We start from the raw sequence: 20,967 nt of genomic DNA, 5'->3' as shown, positions 1-20,967 counted from the left end.
TAAGAAGAAGAAGAAGAAGAAGAAAAAAAAATAACATGTTTGGAAACCATTAACAGGTTCTTCTAAAGCCATGTTCCCTCTCCCTTCCAGAGTCCCATTTAACCCTGCTGTGGCCTCCAAATGGCACCCAATGAGCTTCACACCAGCGTTCACACCTGTGTAGCCCCATTTCACACCTAACAGAGAGGACCTGTGTTACCACAGGTAATGCAGAATGATGGTATTAAGGACATTGCAGCTTCCGCCTGGGGTCGTCTGATCTCCCATTCTCGAGTAAGATAGCACTGTGTCCTGAGGGCAAAAGGGCAGCCCTTTGAGATCCCAGGTGAGGCGGAGCTGGCCTGGAAGTCACCCTCAGGCCCTCAGCCTGACCCACACCATGCCTGTGGTCTCCTGGGAGACCCTGAGCCAGCACCACCCCACTGAGGTGCTCCTGAATCCCAGCCCACAGAAACTGTGTGAGATAACCTGTGTTGATTGTTGTCTAAGCTGTAAAGGTTGGGTGAGCGTTATGCAACAATGGATAACAGTAGACCTGGACTTGTGTGGTTTGGGGTCCTAGATGCTAAAAATCTGGTTTTATACTTGGATTTAAACCCACCTCTGCCTCTGCCCCGTCGGAGGTACTTGGCATTTCCTCCCGGGTTAGGACATCCAGCCCCAGGCATCTCCTCTCATGACCTCTACCAAAGTGGTGACAGTTCAGATGAAGGTCCTTGGTATGGACAGGAGTTGTGAGGGCGGACAGAGTGACTCGGTGATTGAATACTAAACCCAAATTTAAGATAAACTTGGGTCATTTGGTCCTATAATCTTTGAAAAAGCAATTATGTATAACGGCAGAAGGTTTCAGCTGGATGTCAGATTATACGGATCTGAGAGTCAGTAGGAGGCAAGAAGAGTGGGAACTATTCCTTTCAATGTGATGGTGGGAAGCGAAAACAGAGGGCTCTTTTCTATTGTTTCTTGGTTGGGTTGTCTATTAAGGCATGGAGAGGTGAGCTTGTGTTGTGGGACTAAAAAAAGGGATTCGTAGGAGGAGATTAAAAATGCAATCGAGAGAGGGTTGTGGGTGGAGAGGGGTGCAGAAAGACCGGGGTCAACTTGACTCCTGTGGTTTCCCTGAACTCTGCCTCATTCTGGAGAGAACTGGGGATAACTGGTGTCTCAGTGGGACTGTGGAGTCCACAGGTACGGAACGAGGCGCTTGTCCAGCTGAGGTGGGTCTTCCTGGAGTTGGAAGCATGGATGTGCAGGAACCCCGGGAACCCCTGTCACGAAGGCTGGCAATTCCACCTGAGAGCCAACTCGAGAAGTGGCCATCAGAAACCTGTGATGATGAGCCCGGGGATCTCCTTTTGCCTGGTGCACCCCAAATGTGGGGACTGTACTTGGCACACACACAATGGGCATTTAATGCACATTGAATAAATGACGTTTGAATGCGGTCTCTCAGAGTTGGTGATTACCGAAGTCAGAATGGAGGGAGGTCAAGGGGCCGTGGCGTGAGGGAGGGAGGAAGGAAGAACCTCGTGGCAATGGCCAAACTGGGAATCCAGAGGTAAACTGATCCAGCATGGGGGAGGGAGGCTTAGGATCTGGAGATGATGTAATAAGAGTAGCAGGGCCTGACAGGGAGGCAGCAGGAATGTGGCTGGAGGAGCCTCCAGGAGCCGTCTGCCAGGGTCGTGAGAATCCATGGGCTGGGGCCAGGGAGAGGAGAGGTCGAGGCTGGGACCACGGTGTCCTCTTCTTAATCAAAAGCTGATGCATTTTGTTTCCTCTTGAAGGCCTCCTTGTTCACAACAGTCAGGGCTTTGTGCTTCTCTCTGAAATAAAACTTTTATCTTAAAAAAAGAAAAGAAAATGTATCCAATATAGTATATCATAATCACAGTATTGGGAACTTTCCCGACTCTGGTGGGAAGGAGGAGGAAGTCGTGGGCTCACTGGGGCACGGGAAAAAATACCAGAGAAGTCCACTCCTAATTTTATTTCTCTCCTCTTCTGCGTTTCTGCTGTAATGGATTGAAAATACACAGGAAATGTAATGCAAAACTTGGCTTTGATTTTTTTCCCCCCACCTAACCCTGTAAAGGTTTGGAAAGACTTGATTACATGGCAGGGAAAGTAAAAATGCGGATGAAATTCCCTGACGCTCAGGCCACATGACCAGGTGATAAGGCCTTCTGAGACTACCAGCAGCTGCTGCTGGCTCAGGTGCGGCCTGTGTGGGAGGACTCGTGTCTCGGTGGTTACAGAGAAGCTGCTTTCCACTGTGTGAACCCGGACTGAATCACAGGCCGCTTGTTGTTCTCCCTCGGCCTTGGAGGGCTTGGGACGTTCCTGTTGCCCAACACCCTGGTGAGCTGAGAACATTCTGTAGATTAATGAGGTTCTCTCCTCCGGCTTAGCAGGTCTGTTCTAGCCATTTGACCAAACGTGCTCTGATATTTTCTACCAGCCTTAGAACGACAGACTGCAGATGTGGGCACATAAATGTCTGGGAGGGGCACACAGATACTGTGGGAGCAGTGGGTCTGGCTTAGCTATTGGGAGATCTCGGTCGTCCACATGGCGCTAGGTAGAAAGAATGCCCTGACGTGAAAGTGACAGGCAGCTCGGCAATTTCTTTATGGCCTGAACTTGAGTGCGGCCTGTGCTAGAGAAAATAGACGGTGCTTCTCAAAAACAAAAGCTAGCAGCCTGCGAGGAGCGCTGTGCCTGCGAGTTCCTGGGAACAGGAGGGGGCTGTTCCTCCGCCCCTGGCTCCAGTTTCACCCAAGTCACTTCACAGCAGTTGGAAGGAGGTCACCAATTGTGAGTGTGGGGCGGGGGGCGGGGAGGGAGAGGAAGTGAGATGAAAAGGGAAGGCCCCGTTCAGCTGGGAGAGGAGCTCGCGGGCTTTCCCGCGGGCCGGCCTGAAGTGGAAGGGCCCGGGGCTGCCTGCCACCCTCGGATGCCACGCAGGTGCTGGGAGGGCCCCCCGTCCGTGGGCTCAGGGACGTGTTCGCACCGACAGGCACAGAATGGAAAGCACCTTGGGGAAGAAGCGTGTCTCGCCATCTCAGGAGGCAGGCCGGGCCTGCAGACCGCCAGCCCCTCCCCGGCGCTCACTGCAGCTCCCCGCCGCCCCCCACGTGCTGGGGAGCGGGTCCGGTTCCCCACCAGTTTGCTTCTGGTCTTTGTGTTTGCTCTGGGGCCAGGCGCGCCCTCTGCTGCAGGCCTGGGCTTCTGTTTGGAGTTCTCCTTTCATTTATTGCTAAATTGTCTTGAAAGGCAGTGGCCACACCAACAGAGGTCGTCCGGCCTTCTTCCCACGAAACGAAGCGCCCAAGTGAAAACGCATGTACCCGCGGCGGCTTCTCGGCGGCGGGCTTCCTGGGACGGAAGACACAGGCTCGCCCCAGGGAGACGGAAGCAGGGGATCGGCTGGAACTCAGCTCGCCTCCTCCTTTCTCAGCAGGGCAGAGAATCATGGGCTTGTGCTGACGAAAGCTCCAGAAAATGGACTCATTTAACCTTTCCAAAGATGTTATCCAAGCTGCAAAATCTTGGCAATCTGAAGACCTTTTAAGTCGATATACCAAAGAGCTTTAGTCGGGATTGAATGCAAAATGCCAAAATTTCACTTTTAAAATCGTCGTAACATCTAAATACAACCAAAGCACACTTGTAAACTGATGCCGAACAGGCACTTTGAGAGCCCTCCCTGCACCCCTTCCTCGCCCCCTCCTTTGTGCAAATGCTGTTTGCCCAGAACTTCAGCCACTGAAAATCCTGGGAACTTTCTCTTCCTGGCTGGCAACCTAGCAGTTTGGACTCCCAGAGGAGGTTTTGAAATCACTGAGGGATTTAAGCCTCTCTGTGTCATAGAAAAGCCAACACCCTCCCAGTTGAAGGTGGCCCCAAAGATGCGGGCCCGGGACCCAGGACTTCTGCGGGAGAGTGGAGGCCTGGGTGCCCCCCGCCTTGCCCTGCACATGGTAGGTGCTCAATAATTACATACTAAATATTCACACAAAGCAGTGATCCTGCCGAAGAGATCCACTGCAATGCACCTGGCTTCCTAGAAGCAGTAAATGAAAAGCTTTTCTATTTTTTAAAACAGAGAAGAGATTAATGAAGCCCTGACGTAGAGGCGGAGAGCTCAACAGAATCAAGACGTGCGCAGAAGCAATTTGCTTCTGAAACTCTAAACACGGGTGCTTTAGTACTTCCTGACACTCCTCAGCAGCAAGCAAATAAATATTTACATGTGGAAGGAAACTGTCCTTTGAAATGTAGGTTGTTCTATTCAGAAGAGAAATACGGCAAGGTTCCACTGCTTTAGTGGCAACACGCGTTATTTATGTTTTCCAGTTTGAAAATCATGCGCTTTCTATTAGGACCCTTACGTGGTAAACACCGATTCCCACATGAAGCGAATTAGTCTGGCAACCCTCCCCCACCCCACTCTTGCTGGTTCAGGGACAACAGCATAAGCTCTGACCAATCACCGTTTGTTTTATGCTTTGATTACCTGGTGAGCTAAAAGCAATGATAGTAAAAGCCTGGACCTGCCATGTATTCAGTCTGTATTTGTTACTCTCCCCTTTCTTCCATTTATGAGTTTGTTCCCAAAAGATTTTTTTTTTAAACTTCTGACTCGAGTAACTTTTCCTCTGATCTGATCTGATGTCAAATTAGTGGGTGGCAGGAGAAAGCAGGCCACGTGATATCATCGTTTCCTATTCAAACAGATGGCTTTTTTTTTTTCCAATAAAATACTCTGACTGCAAGGCTATGAGTGTGCAGATAATTGTGCTGCTTACTCCAATTGGAGGTGTCTCCAGGGAGTTTCCACACGCAGGAAGCTTTCCTGTTCTGAGGTTTTGGAAGAACACTTTCAGCAGGATTTCGGGTCACTGAAATGAAAGTGAACTATGCTCTGTACAAATGCATCATGTTTAATTCAAGAGAAATTCATTCATTTCTTTGTTCTATAAATATTTACTGGCAGCCCGTTTTGTATAGGAGGCTGCCACCTCCCAAAAGCCCCCCGCTCCTCGAGTGGGTTAAGCCTGATACCCCTCGTCAACAGATGTGCCCAGAGGCCTGGGGTGCCCAACACAGGCTCGTTCAGGTACGACAAGATAACAGGGCATGCCTGGTCCTAGAGTTCAAGGGCTTGTCTTATTTTATTTTAAAAATCAGACTCTTAACTGCTTGTTTAATCTAGATGTTAACACTCAACCTACAGCTACCTGAAATATGTGAGTGGTGTTTAATAGATGATAAAGATCATATATTGCTCTCATGGAAAGAATGCAGAAATATAGGTGTCCCTTGTAGTCTTTAGTGTGTCCCCATAATCAATGTCCCCAGCTCATTAATGGAAAGGTCCCCTCCTCCTCCTTCCCCATCGCTGCCCTCATTCCTATAATGTAAACAGCCACCAATGGCTCCTATTTCTTTGTTCAAACAAACAATAGCCTTTATAACGAGGAAGAAAATTAGTATCAGGTGAAAGCCTCACTTCAGGGTGCTTACGGCTTTTTCTTTTTTCCAGAATAACAGAGCACGCCAGTGATCATAAGAAGAAAAATTCACACTTAAAGTTTGGAAAGCAACAGGACAAAGGTCTGTCTTTAGTGGTGCGTAGACATGCTCGTGATTGAACTGGAAATAGTTCTCTTTCCTTCTCTCTGCCTTCCTAACTGAAAAGCTGCAGCGTGGGGAGACAGGCTGCTCAGAGGCCTGGAGCCAGAACACGCACCCCGGCTTTGGTAGGGCCGGCTTGCTTGGTTAGAATCGAAGGAAAAGCCTTGTTATTTGGGAAGCTGGGCGTCCTCACCAAATTAGGGGATTTAATTTGCAAATATCCAAGGAGTACTTTGAAATGAAAGACGAACTAAAATCTGCTCCAAGGCCCTTGATTTTTCACCAGTGTAGGAGGATTCTCTTGCTGCTGGACATACGTGAAAAGCACCGTCTGATTTAAATGCAAGAGACAGAGGAGAGATTTTATAAACATTTTCTACCATTCCATGAAATCAATTCCATTCAGGGCTAGAATTCAAGAAATAATCTATGGGCGAGTATGTCCGATGGTAAACCCACACGATTATATTGTTATCCTTTTGTACATTTTTAAATTTTTTTATTATTTGATATTATCACAAAAATCGCTGGAACAGGACCCATGAGCTGTTCCTTCACTGCCTAGTGTTTTCAGAGGCTGAGAGAAGCATTAAGCTCCAATTGAATACATGATTTCCAATGATTCCATTAATTTTTCGGGTTTGTGGTAGGATTTGATTTACTTATTTTGGACTTTAACACACCAATAAAAAATAAATATCAAGAAATAGTAAAATCTGTTGCTTCAAAATAACCCTGAAAATATAGAGATTAGTGAAATTAAGCAAATTCAAATAGAGAAATGATTATCGTTCATTTCCTTAAGGCACAGAAATTAAGACTAGGTTTGAGAACCTTCATTTTTTAAAAACTGGACGATACTGGCTAAGTGAGGACTGGGCGGTCATACTCCACACACGCCCTGTGTGCTTGAAGTGAAGAGAGGACCGCACTGAAATGAGATGAGCTGGAAGGAGGTGCAGCAGTGAAGGAAATCCTTCTGTTGGGAGAATTCATGTTTTAGCATAATCCTTTCAATAGGACCCAGCAGTGATGTGAGGAGCGGCTCTGGGGCTGATTTAGATTCAGACAGTCTATCACAGGCTGTGTGGTTGCATCCCTTTGGGCCAGTCTCATTTTAGGTCCAAATATGCAGGAGTGGGGCTCTGGCTTCCAGATGTTTCAGGCTGCAAAAGGCTGGGGCCACCATCTTTAGAGAAAATCCATTAGTTTGATTTTCTTGGGGACCAGGAAGAAAACCAAGAACACTCAATGGACTGTGGGACTCAAAGAGTCCACAGGAGGCATTTGTAAGGGGCAAACCTGCATGTGCCCAGTAATTTTTGAAGCTCACAGTAGAAGTGGAGAAGCAGTGATGGGCCCCACAGAACCAGGGGCTTGGGAATGATGGAAAAGGAAAAAAATGATTGAAGGACAGCTGGAAGAAAAAGGGAAGCTTCCTTTTAACTGGATGCTGGGTCTCAACCTTGAATAGTTCCAGGCCTTCGGAAGCCTTTTCTCAGGGGGCATGGCCTGGGGACTCCCTGCTTGCGCTGCTGAACTTGCAGGGAAGGAGAAATGGGCAAGGCCAGAGGCGACCATCAGGTGCTCCGTAGGCACAGAGGCAGAACTCAAGGTTTAGCTTTACCTTAAGAGGGTGACTGCAAAGTGTGCTCCCTGGACCAGGGGCATTGGCCTCACCTGGGAGCTTGCTAAAACTCCAAGTTGCTCTCACCCAGACTGAATCCAAAATGCTGGGTACAGCCCAGCAATCTCGGCTTTCACACTTTCTCCAGGTGATTCTGGTGCAAGCTAACCTTTAAAAAGTCCTGGGTACCATTCCCAGAGGCTGTGATTAAGTTGGTCTAGGGCTGTGGCCTAGACCTGGGGGTTTTGGAAGCCCACAGGTGATTCTGATGTGTGGCCATGGTTGGCAGGCTGTTCGTAGTGCTGTCCAGAGGTCCTGCTGTGGGATGGAAAGGGTCTGTATCTGCACTGGCCAATGTGGGGGCCAGCCCTGTGGCTGCTGAGCACTTGGCCCCTGGCTAGTGCGACTGAGAAGCTGAATTTTTCATTTCATTTACTGTTGATTAAGTTTAAATAGCTAAATGTGGCTAGTGGCTGCCTTATTGGATAGCAGAGTTCTAGAGCCACAGATAAATGTAATACTGTCCCATTAGTTGATTTAAAAATCCAATGCCTCTGTAATCCCAGCACTTTAGGAGGCCAAGGTGGACGGATCACAAGGTCAAGAGATCAAGACCATCCTGGCCAACATGGTGAAACCCCTTCTCTACTAAAAATACAAAAGTTAGCTGGGCGTGGTGGCAGGCACTTGTACTCGCAGCTACTCGGGAGGCTGAGGCAGGAGAATCACTTGAACCCGGGAGGCGGAGCTTGCAGTGAGCCAAGATCACATCACTGACTCCATCCTGGTGACAGAGGGAGATTTCGTCTTAAAAAAAAAAAAAAAAAAAAAAAAAAAAAAAAAACACCTCACAGAGTTAAATATTTAAGTTGATAAGAAAAATGGTAGTCAAGAGTCTTGGAGGATTATTTTAAAATCCACTTTTGGTGATAAATAGATAAAAACAGTGTAGTAGAGCCCAGAAGTTCCTTCTGATTTCTAGCTGTTGGAGCTGACTTCCTCAATTTTACTTGCAGGAGAACTGCTTCCTAAAGGGCACCTTACCCAGCCATTCCTGCATGCAAGTGTGTATGAGAATTGGAGGGGGCATTAGATGAAAATCCAATTCCTGGTCTCTATCCCAGATGTTCCTATCCAATAGGTCTGGGTTGGGGCCTTGGAAACTGCATTTTTGGCAAACCCCCTATTGATTTGGACGCACAAGTTTCAAGGAACAGGCGCTAAGGATCACTGATTTAGAATCTGTCCATCCAGGAAAGCCAGAGTCACCACACTTGAGTACAGTGGGTTTTGATGTAGGAAAGGTCTTTATAATTCTTTCATGAATTCACCAAACTTTAAAAGCCATACTATTTTCAAGACTGTGCTAAGCTGGGGGAGAAATTGGTGAACAGAATTCAGTGCCTCCCTTTAACTAATAACATAAATACACTTCCTGTTGCTGTGTAGTTAATATTCGCAGCTGCTGAAGGTGCTGCAATTCACCGGGTGATTGCTGAAAACTCCAATCAGTGCCTGACTTATGTTCCTTTCCACACTGCACAGGAAGGGCCTTTTTGGGTAGTGGCTACAGCTGTTAACTGTTTGTGGGCTCAGCCTTCACATGCTATGTTACAGAAAGCCTTTACCCTAATCCTAAATGCTGCTTCTTTTATTAATGTATTATTCAAACTGAAATACTTTTGAAAGTAAATGGGGACAAAATTAAAAATTCTTTCAGGACAGCAAGATTGTCTGGGACACACTGGGAGGTACTGTCACCCTAATTAGGCACCATTATTACTGGGGGAATGAGAATTATGAGGTCACACAGCTAGGAAGGGGCCGAGGCCCCTGCATAGGTCTGTCTGATTCTATCCTGGGTTGAATTCTGTGCCCCAAAATTCATGTCTACCCAGAACCTCATAATTTGACCTTATTTCGAAATGCGGTCTTTGAAGATGTAATTAATTAAGATGAGGTCATATTGTCAACTGCCTGGCTAAGTATTGAAGGTGTGTCCCAACCTGCACAGGGTCCATTGGCAAAACCTGGAAGACTTACCGGTTCCATGTAGTTAAGGAAATCTCTAATTATTAGCTGACTTCTAAGCTAACTAAGGACAGACTTCAGTGGCTATACATGACAAAGAATAGAGACTTTACAGAATTAGTTCAGAAAAGGCACTAAAGAAACAGTTAGCTATACCTATAACAAACAACAACAAATCCTCAAGAAGGGAAAAATATTTCCAAAATTGTCACATTATATTATTTAAAATACCTAGTTTTAAATACAAAATTATGAAACATGCAAAGATACAAGAAAATATTACTCATTCATGGGATAGGAACTGTCTCTGAGGAAGCTTAGACATTGGGATTACTCAACAAAAACTTTGAATCAGCTGTTTTAAATATATTCAAAGAACTAAAGAAAACCATGTCTAAAGGTCCAAGGAAGGGATGATAATGCTGTTTCAAGAAACAGAGAATATTAAAAATGACATTTAAATTATAAAGAATCAAATAGAAATTCTGGAGTTAAAAAGTACAATAATGGAAATACAAAATTTGCCAAAAGAAAGTCTTAACAGCATACTTGAGCAAGAAAAGCAGATTTGAAGATAAGTCAATGGAGGTTACATAACCAGAAGAAAAGAATTTAAAGAATAAAGAAAAGACATGAAGCCTCAGAGACCTGTGTGACATTAACCATAACAATATATGCATAATGGGAATCCAAGAAAGAGGAGACAGAAAGAGGCAGAAAGAATATTGGAATAAATAATGACCAAAATCTTCCTAAACCTGTTGAAAGACATAAATCTACACATCCAAGAAGTTTGATAAACTCCAAGTAGAATAAACTCAAAGAGATCTGCATCAAGACACATCATAATTAAACTTTCAAAAGATAAAGACAAAGAGAGAATCTGGAAAGCAGCAAGAGAGAAGCAACTCCTCATGTATAAGCAATTCTCAATAAGATTTACAGCTCATTTCTCATAAGAAGGGAAGCCTTCAGGATAAGATGAAGATATCCTAGACAATAAATTGAATCCACACAAAGAATAAAAGAACACTGATAAAGGTACCTACAAAAGTAAACATATAGGACAGTTATTAATGTAATTTTTGTTTGTAACTTCTCTTTTTTCTTTATTTTGTATTTCAATATATTTTTGGGGAACAGGTGGTGTTTGGTTACATGAATAAGTTAATCAGTGGTGATTTCTGATATTTTCATGCATCCATCACCCAAGCAGCATACACTGTACCCAATGTGTAGTGTTTTACCCATCACCCCCTCCCACCCTTTCCCCTGAGTCCCCAAAGTCCATTGTATTATTCTTTTTTTTTTTTTTTTTTTTTTTGGTACTTTAAATTGTGGGATACATGTGCAGAACGTGCAGGTTTGTTACATAGGTATACATGTGCCATGGTGGTTTGCTGCACCCACCAACCCGTTATCTAGGTTTTAGGCTCCACATGCATTAGGTATTTCTCCTAAAGTTGTCCCTCCCCTAGCCCCCACCCCCTGACAGGCCCTAGTGTGTGATGTTCCCCTGCCTGTATCCATGTGTCCTCATTATTCAGCTCCCACTTATAAGTGAGAACATGCAGTGTTTGGTTTTCTGTTCTTGTGTTAGTTCGCTGGGAATGATGGTTTCCAGCTTCATCCGTGTCCCTGCAAAGGACATGAATTCATTCTTTTTTTTATGGCTGCATAGTATCCCATGGTGTATATGTGCCATTGTATTATTCTTATGCCTTTGCATCCTCATAGCTTAGCTCCCACTTATGAGTGAGAACATACCATGTTTGGTTTTCCATTTCTGAGATACTTCACTTAGAATAATGGTCTCCAATTCTATCCAAGTTGCTGTGAATGCCATTATTTAATTCCTTTTTATGGCTGAGTAGTATTCCATGGGGGTGTGTGTGTGTGTGTGTGTGTGTGTGTGTGTATCCATAAGAATATGGAACCAGTCCACATGTCCATCAATCAACAAATGGATGAGGATAATGCCTTCCAGCTCCATCCATGTCCGTGCAAAGGACGTTATCTCATTCCTTTTTATGGTTGCTTAGTATTCCATGGTGTATATGTACCATGTTTCCTTTATCCAGTCTATTATTAATGGACATTTGGATAGACTCCATGTATAAAAGACACTTTTAATTCAAAGACGTAAGTAGGTTGAAAGTCAAAGAATAGGCCGGGCGCGGTGGCTCAAGCCTGTAATCCCAGCACTTTGGGAGGCCAAGACGGGCGGATCACGAGGTCAGGAGATCGAGACCATCCTGGCTAACACGGTGAAACCCCGTCTCTACTAAAAAAACAAAAAAAGTACAAAAAACTAGCCGGGCGAGGTGGCGGGCGCCTGTAGTCCCAGCTACTCGGGAGGCTGAGGCAGGAGAATGGCATAAACCCGGGAGGCGGAGCTTGCAGTGAGCCGAGATCGCGCCACTGCACTCCAGCCTGGGTGACAGAGCCAGACTCCGTCTCAAAAAAACAAAAAAAGAAAAAAAAAAAAAAAAAAAAAAAAAGAAAGTCAAAGAATGGAAAAAAATATTCCTTGCAAACAGTAACCAAAAGAGAACTGGAGAGCTATACTAACACTCGGCAAAAAAGACTTTATGACAAGAATTGTTATAAGAAATAAAAGGGTCACTCCATTAAGAAGATATGACAATTAGGAACATATATGCACCTACAAACAGAGCTTCCAAAATATGTAAAGTTATGAGATAATTGAAAAGAGAGAGTTCAACAATAATATTTATTTGAAGATTTTAATATACTCCTTTCAATAATGGATAGAACAACTAAACAGAAGATCATCAAGGAAACAGAAGACTTGAAAAAATTACAAACCTACTAGACTTAATAGACATTTATAGGACACTCCACCTAACGACAGCAGAATGCTCATTCTTCTCAATTACACATGGAACATTCTCCAGGATAGACCATATGTTATGACATAAGTCTCTATAAACTCACATCATACAATCTTCTCCAACCCAATGGAATAAAACTAGAAATCAATAATAGAAGAAAAACTGGAAAATTCACAATATATGGAAATTAAACAACACACCTAAACAATCAATGGATCAAAGAAATCCCAAAGGAAATTACAGAATATTTGGAGATGTATGAAAGCAAAAACACAAAATACCAAAACCATGGGAAGCAGTGCTTAGAGAAAAATTTATAGTTGTAAAGTTCTGCTTTTGAAAAGAATAAATATCTCAAATCAATAACCTAGCTTTATACGTTAAGGAACTAGAAAAAGAAGAGCAGGCAGGGCATGGTGGCTCAGGCCTGTAATCCCAGCACTTTGGGAGGGTGAGGCAGGCAGATCACAAGGAGGTGGAGGTTGCAGTGAGCCGAGATGGCGCCATGGCACTCCAGCCTAGGCGACAGAGCTGAGACTCTGTCTCAAAAAACAAACAAAAAGGCCAGTCACGGTGGCTCACGCCTGTAATCCCAGCACTTTGGGAGGCCGAGGTGTGTGGATCACGAGGTCAAGAGATCGAGACCGTCCTGGCTAACATGGTGAAACCCCATCTCTACTAAAAAACAGACAAAAAAAATACCTGGGCATGGTGTTGGGCGCCTGTGGTCCCAGCTACTGGGAAGGCTGAGACGGGAGAATGGCGTGAACCCGGGAGGCAGAGCTTGCAGTGAGCTGAGATCACGCCACTACACTCCAGCCTGGGTGATAAGAGCAAGACTCCGTCTCAAATAAATAAATAAAAATAAAAATAAAGGAAAAGAAGAGCAAACTGAAACCCAAAACGAGCAAAAGGAAGTAAATAATAAAGATTAGACTAGTGATAACAAAATAGACAGTAGAAAAACAATAGAGAAACGAAGTGAAACCAAAAATTGGCTCTTTGAAAAAAAAATCTACAAAATTGACAAACCTTTAGCTAGTCTGACTAAGAAAACAATGAGAAGATTCAAATAACTAAAATTAGGAATGGAAGCAGGGACACTGCTACCAACTTCATAGAAAAAAAAAAAGAATAAGACTATAATAATTGTATGCTACTAGGATTTGGATATGGTTTGTTCTTACCAAAACTTACGATGAAATTTCATTCCCAATATGGCAGTGTTGAGAGCTGAGGTCTAGTGAAAAATGTCTGAGTCATGGGGGTGGGTCCCTCATTAACACATTAATACCATCTTGTGGGAGTAAGTTCTCACTCTCATGGGACACTGTGAGTCCTGATTTCAGCAACAGCTGTTCCAGATGTGCTCTCCTTATTAACATGCAGCTATTATTCTGGATGTTTCTGTATGGATAGTTTTAGATAAGATTAGCATTTAAATTGGTGGACTTTCAGGAAAGCAAATTGCCTTCTGTAATGTGGGTGGATCTCATCTAATCAGTTGAAGGACTGAATAAAACAGCCTAACCTGTCCAGAGCAAAAAGGAATTCTGTGGTAGACAGTCTTCAGACTTGAACTGCAGTCTTGGCTCTTCCTTAGCTCTCCAGCCCGCCAGTCCACCTGCAGATTTTGGACTAGCCAACCTCCACAACTGCATGAGCCAATTCCTTAAAATAAGTCTCTTTATGGATACACTACATATACACATCCTACTATTTCTCTTTCTCTGGAGAACTCTGACTAACACCATCTTCTACAGACAGGACCAACAAGCTCTCAGATTTACGAAGAATTAATATTTGGGAAGCCCTCGTGTATATAGACTTCAGACCATTTGAGGTGTTGACTGAAAGCAAAATAAACATAATAATAAAAAGAAGTCTTAAATATTAGCTTTGGCCTCATGAACAGCTGCAGAAATCCAGACTGTATCCTCTCCTAATACTTCCTTCCTGCTGTGTCATGTATATATTTATGAGTTAATTTTCCTTTGACTCCTCTCTCTTCTCTCTCACTATTATATATACGGTTTGTTTACAGTTAACGATAATTTAGTTCATAGGTTTCAGAATAACACAACTACAGTGCAAGTGGAACTTGAGAATGAATGAACATCCGGGATTGAGGATGGATGCAGTCAGTAACTATTGTCACCCACTGGTGAGGGAGTGAGTACATTTTTTTGTTTGAAATAAGGAGAATGGCATTGTCTCAAACAGATCCAGTTTGTTACTGTTGTTATGGGTGGAAATGAATGTCAGGAAAGAAAATTATATATGTAAATCTAGAGAGTCAGATGAATAGATTTCAAAGGGTGTTTGTCATTCCTTTGTATTCTGGCAGACTCCCCAGGGTGTGTATCAGTGGACGGAGTGCTGGGTCTTCCCCTACCAAAGCTGAAATGCAAGTAAATCCTCGCTCTCCCTGCTCCTTGGTGGTCTGAACTCAGGAGCCGGACCTGTCCTTACCCTACAGGATGCTCCCACATGGATCTTTGACTCATCCACAGCAAAGTGATTCTTTGAATCCATTTATAGTGACTGTATTGTCCAATACTAGAACCCTGGCCAAACTTTTCGTGCAAAGAGAGAGCTGTGCTGCTTCCTGCTTCTTGACCTTCCAGAATTTCTGGAGTTCTTAGCAGCCTTCTGAGTTCTTAGTGCTGTGACCCTCGTCCCATTCAGTGTCCTACCAAGGAATGTTTTGTACTTAAGATGGTCAGAGGCAGTTGTTTTGGTTGCAACAAGAACCCTGACCAGTACAATGGTTTTGCACCACAGATTCAAGACCCAAGGCAGGAAGTACCAATGCTCTGGTGCATGGGCTGAGACCATGAGAGGAAGCTGCAGAGCAAAGGCCCATGTGCTTTCTGTGGCTAATCCAGTGTCCTACCTCCTAAGACACAACAAAAAGAAGTTTGGTGTTGGCCTATTGTATCAGGAGCAAAGAAGGAGGTTAAAATGTTTTTCTAGGATGTTCTCTGTAAAACCTTCCTGATGCAAAACACTTCTTTCTAAAGAGTTGGGATAGGCTGTTTAACCCCTAGCATCCCAGATTCTTCCGTAGACAAAGACTGTGTCCTGTGGTTCTGTTGCTGTGGGTACCTACTCCAGGCCTTACCCCTGGATGGTAAAAAGCTGTCAGGTGTTGATAGAAGAATTAGCACATAATAAAGTGCCCGCCACCCAAGTAGTACTGGAAGAGTTTAAAGAGAATGGTAGAAAAAATCAAATAAGCATCTGCCATTGCATTCTATGCTGAAATTATATCAAATTTTATTTTTAACACAAACCTTTATGCTCGTTTAGGACTAAAAGACACACAGTGCCAACGGGTACTAACCTAGTTCAGGAATTTTACCTGCTCACCAGAATGTCTAAAACGTATTGTCCCACAAGTAAAGATTTTGCCCTATTGTGTTTGTTTGTTTGTTTGTTTTGAGACGTAGTCCCGCTCTGTCGCCCAGGCTGGAGTGCAGTGGCCGGATCTCGGCTCACTGCAAGCTCCGCCTCCCGGGTTCACGCCATTCTCCTGCTTCCGCCTCCGGAGTAGCTGGGATTACAGGCGCCCACCACGCCCGGCTAGTTTTTTGTAGAGATGGGGTTTCACCGTGTTAGCCAGGATGGTCTCGATCTCCTGACCTCGTGATCCGCCTGTCTCAGCCTCCCAAAGTGCTGGGATTACAGGCTTGAGCCACCGCGCCCGGCTGCCCTATTGTTTTAAAACACCATTCATTCCCATGATAGAAAACAGTGCAAAGCATAGGATGTGTTTGGTGGAGATAAAAAATCCTTGAATGAATTTAGATGGTGATAGTGATGATAATGATGATGGATGTATTAAAGACTCTAGCCGGGAGCGGTGGCTCACACCTGTAATCCCAGCACTTTGGGAGGCCAAAGTGGGCAGATCACCTGAGGTCAGGAGTTCCACACCAGCCTGGCCAACATGGCGAAACCCCCCCTCTACTAAAAATACAAAAATTAGCTGGGTGTAGTGGCCGGCACCTGTAATCCCAGCTACTTGGGAGGCTGAGGCAGGATAATTGCTTCTTTTCTTTGAAACAGGGTCTTGCTCTGTTGCCCAGGCTGGAGTGCAGTGGTACAAACACGGCTCACTGCAGTCTCAACCTCCCGGGCTCAAGCAGTCCTCCCACCTCAGCCTCCCTAGTAGCTGGGATTATAGGTGCACATCACCACATGTGGCAAATTTTTTTTTCATTTTTTTGTATAGATGAAGTCTTGCCATGTTACCCAGGCTAAGGTTCTTATATATTAAGTGACTTTGATTGTAGATAATAGATTTAGAACCAAAATATGGATCTCTTGCCTCTCTAGTCAGTGCTTCTTGTACTGGAATGGATCTCTAGACTTGGTGTAATACCTCCTCTCAGTAGTGTGTATCGAAGGAGAAGAGAGGGCAGAGTAGGGGTAGTAGGGTGGGCTGGCCATTTTCTTGTGAGTTGAAAGGCTTAGACTCAGACCCTGTTGGCACTAAGTCTCTTGTGATTTTTAAATAAGTCTCCCGCTGCCTCAGTTCCTTTCTGTAAATCAGAGCAGAAGGGAAATTGTAGGATACTCTCCTAATATGATCTCGTGTTCTAGGAAAGTCGTATGAAGGAGGAGGTGAAAGTAGATCATCTATTTTATTTCGTATGATTTTACCAACACATCTGTTGAAATTTTTTTAAAACGTCATCACTCTGGTTCACATTTGCTTTTTTACGACACATATTTGAGAATTCAGCCACTGGGCTTATTTATACTCATTATTATTCTAGGATAATCTTTGGGGTTTGAAATCACTTATAATCCCATAACACAAAACTGTGGCGAACATGTCCTCTGACCCACACGAATTATTTTCTATAAAAATGGAAGTCATGGATAGCCCTAATTAAATCCCTGCTTAGCAGGTGCAAGTGCTCAGGACAGCTCTCTACATGATCCATAGAAACAAATCAAGGTTTGTAGTTGGAGAACCACTAAAAGCAAGCCAATGAGCATTCCTGTGGCTTGTAAACACAAAAGAAAATATTAAAAAGCACACATGAGATACAAAGTATACTATTACAAGCAGGCCCGAGTCAGCCACTCAGCACAGGCCTTAGAGCTGTGTCAGTATTGCTGAAGACCCTAAGGACTGGGCCTTCCTGACACCATTTCTTCTCCTTCCTCCCAGAGCCACCATCGTCTAATGTTGTGTTCATAATTGACTTAATTTCCTTCCTCATTTTCCTATGTAACTATGTATCCTTAAAGCATATGTTGCTAAATCTTGCATATATTTGAAGTTTCTATTTAAGATAAGTGGCATTATATTGTAGATAATCCAGTTTTGGGATCAAGTTTATATTTGGGAAGTCATCCATGGGTGTTGACATTTTCAGCTGAATGTCATTCATTTTCACTATCCTATAGAATTCCATTACATGAAGATCCCATGATGTATTTACTCATAGGAGGATTTTTTTCTTTTAATTACACAATTATATTATCTTAATATTATACACACATAACAGTTATCATACACTATTACCCAAAAGTTGTCAACATTCTGTGAATATAGGCTCCAATACATAGAAGATTGAGCTGTGAACTCGTTAATTTTCTATATAGTTTCTTTGGAAACCAAAGATTTCAAAGCCAGAGTTTTTGCCAATCTCCTCTTTCTGCTTCATTAGGCCTGCCTTTCACGGTAACCTGTTCCTCAAATAATATTTCTCCCAACTGTGACACCAACTAGATGTCAAAGCCTCAGTGATATCCGTTGATGTCAAAACATCAATTTATGTCAAATATAATTTAACCTAAAGCCAAGTTTCCTTTATTGGAATGATAATGTCATTTATCAAATGTCTTCTCTTTCACTTTCCCTGATTTTAGTTATTAAAACAACACCCCACTTCAATGTGTTCATTTGTAAAATAGCAATGCCATTACTAACTTGTGTCTGTTACAGGGAGTATCCTATGAAGATGGTCTCAAAGCACTTTGAGATGAACAGAATGTTCTATAAATGGGAATTGAAAATAATCAAGACATTCATGGATCCAAACAGGCCACAGAAATACCATAGCAACAAATGAACAATAATTGCTGCATTATGGGCTCTTTCCCCAGCTGCACTCATGCAATCAAAGCTCTGCTGCGTCTTCAGAAGGAGCCCAGGTCAGGTCTGGCTGCCATCACCCATGAGGAAGACGTGCGGAGCCAGACAGATGCCTGGAGGAAAGGTGGGTGTGTGCTGTCCTGCCCCATCCTCTCTGTTTCCCTCCCACGTGTTTGCAGAGACGTCCTCAGCGTGGAACCAGGGCCCTTGACAGAGACATTGTCATTCCGGACACCCCACACCCAAGCCAGTTCATCCAAGTCACCCGATAATGATGTGCTCTGAAGAAACTACCTGTTGCAGCAAACTCCTTACCTTACTGGACGTGTCGCGATAGCCAGCGCAGGATGAGGCCGTGGGAGGATCTTAATGACACAGTCCACCCTGCAAACCAAGGTCAACAAGGCGGCAGGTATGGCCACGGCCCCTCACCGTGGACTCTGTACGAGCCAATACACGGTGTGCTGTTCCCCAGTTATTTCTGAATACAGCCACAGGGAGATGTGAACCAGCCCCACTTCCCTAGGGCACACAGAGGCTAGAAAGGATCCACAGGACCTGTTCAACTTGCCAATGATCCCAAACTCCTGATCCAGGCAGATCACTAAGACAGAGAAATACTCCCTTTTCTAGGAATGCCTTCTGGCCTCACCCTGCTCAATGATGTGTCCACTAGCTCGACACACCCCGGTTAGTGGGGGCATCTTCTCCAGCGGTGGGGGGGACTGCAGTGGGGGCAGCTGCGGAGATGGCAGAATCTTTCCTGCGGGATTCTGGAATGTCGTATCCCCTCTGGAAGAGACACAAGGAGTGAGGGCGACACTGGGAAGGGTGTGGGAGGGAGAGCCTTCCTTACTGCCTGGCGTCCCTCAGGGGCCAGTGACCAACCTTATTAGCCACCTCTGTGCATTCAACCGCTTCCTCTCTCCTGAGGCAGCCAGAGCCTGAATATCTCAGCAAGGCATTAAGAAAGGCTTTAATAATTGATTTAATTAAAGTCTAAAAATTATAGAACCAGCTCCTATGCGTTGAGTGATTTCAGAGCTCTCCTTTTCTTTGCCATCTTCGAAGGGTAATCTGGATGCTGGAGGGTTGCTCTCTGGCTTGACAAACTCAGTTTGTTTCCATAGTTACAAAACACTTGTGCTCTTCCCGACCCACAATCCATCAGGAGGGGTACACTGGCTGCCTGGTAACTACGAGATCATTTCCTGAATTGGCAGACCTCTTTAACACTGTCTAAACATTAGAAAGGTGGGTGACCACACCTGTTTTGTGCACTCCCTGACAATCTCATTTTGATTTAAGTATTTTGTAGGAAGCAAAGTAAAGACGATTTGCACTACAAATATTTATATCTAATCCCCCAATAAATGGGAATTTCAAGGGAAAAGGCGGGAACTTGAAAGAGCGCGAGCAGTCGCTGCCGTGCCCCAAGGAGTTTGCTCTCGCCCGGGCTGGCTCCATGAGTCCAGCTCTCTCCTTGGAGAAAGGAAGCTGTCGGGGAAGCCGAATGCCACGGTAGTCAAGGGCCAGGCAGCAGATCTGAGAGACCTGGACATACATCTTTTTCTTTTTTCTTTTTTTTAGACAAAGTCTCGCTCTTGTCACCCAGGCTAGAGTGCAGTGGCGTGATCTCGGCTCACTCGCAGCCTCTACCTCCTGAGTTCAAGCTATTTTCCTGCCTCAGTCTCCTGAGTAGCTGGGATTACAGGCATGTGTGCCACCACGCCCGGCTAATTTTTGTACTTTTTGTAGAGACGGAGTTTGCCATGTTGGCCAGGCTGGTCTGGAACTCCTGACCTCAGATGATCCGCCCACCTGGGCCTCCCAAAGTGCTGGGATTACAGGTGTGAGCCACAGCGCCTGGCCACGTAAATCTTTGTCTCACTACATGTGGATAATTTATTCTCTCTTAACTGTATTAATAGTTCCCTTATCTTTGAAAGAAGTAACTCATGGCTTTGTTGAGAGGATTAAATAAGTGAAGGATTTAGTACAAGTATATATTTTACACTCTATAAGTGATCATTGCTATTTTGCCCTATTGTTTCAAAACACCATTCCCGTGGTACAAAACAGTGCGAAGTATAGGACATGTTCAGTAGAGATAAAGAATCCTTGAATGAATTTAGATGGTGGTGATGATGATAATGACGATGGATGTATTAAAGAGTAGCCAGGCACGGTGGCTCACACCTATAATCCCAGCACTTTGGGAGGCCAGGGTGGGTGGATCACTGAAGTCAGGAGTTCCAGACCAGCCTAGCCAACATGGTGAAGCCCCCTCTCTACTAAAAATACAAAAATTATCAGGGTGTGTTGGCGAGCACCTGTCATCCCGGCTACTTGGGAGGCTGAGGCAGGAGAATTGCTTGAATCTGGGAAGTGGAGGTTACAGTGAGCTGAGATCGCACCAGTGCACTCCCACCTGGGCAACAGAGTGAGACTGTCTAAAATTAAATTAAATTAAATTAAATTAAATTAAATTAAAAGTCTAGAGCCTTTCACGTAACTGTGGTTGCATTTGCTCCACTTCACATAAGAGGCTGTTTAGCATGTGATTACAAGTGGCCCTCAGGCCAGAGTGTATGAGTTCAAGTCTTGTCATTATTTCACACTAGATGTGTAATCTTAGGTAACCTCCGCAGAGTTTATTATACTTGCGTAGGTTTCCTTATCAGTAAAATGGAAAT

At 44.4% G+C, this 20,967-nt stretch overlaps 1 long non-coding RNA gene across 2 annotated transcripts; it reads left to right on the top strand.

The window, feature by feature from the left end:
- The first annotated feature begins 2,112 nt into the window (after positions 1-2,112).
- LOC106994581 (uncharacterized) lies at positions 2,113-19,288 on the top strand. 2 transcript variants are annotated; one of them, XR_003724460.2, is made up of 4 exons: positions 2,113-2,364; positions 5,552-5,636; positions 14,216-14,328; positions 18,122-19,288. It is a non-coding gene; the product is annotated as an uncharacterized LOC106994581 (long non-coding RNA). The 2 variants fall into 2 exon arrangements; XR_003724459.2 differs by having other exon boundaries at positions 2,204-2,364; positions 5,552-5,622.
- The last annotated feature ends 1,679 nt before the right edge of the window (positions 19,289-20,967 follow it).

This window comes from Macaca mulatta, chromosome 18 (assembly GCF_049350105.2).
Source record: "Macaca mulatta isolate MMU2019108-1 chromosome 18, T2T-MMU8v2.0, whole genome shotgun sequence".
Classification (NCBI taxonomy): domain Eukaryota; kingdom Metazoa; phylum Chordata; class Mammalia; order Primates; family Cercopithecidae; genus Macaca; species Macaca mulatta.
Note: the sequence above shows the minus strand (reverse complement) of the source record. Positions and strands in the feature narration are given on the sequence as shown.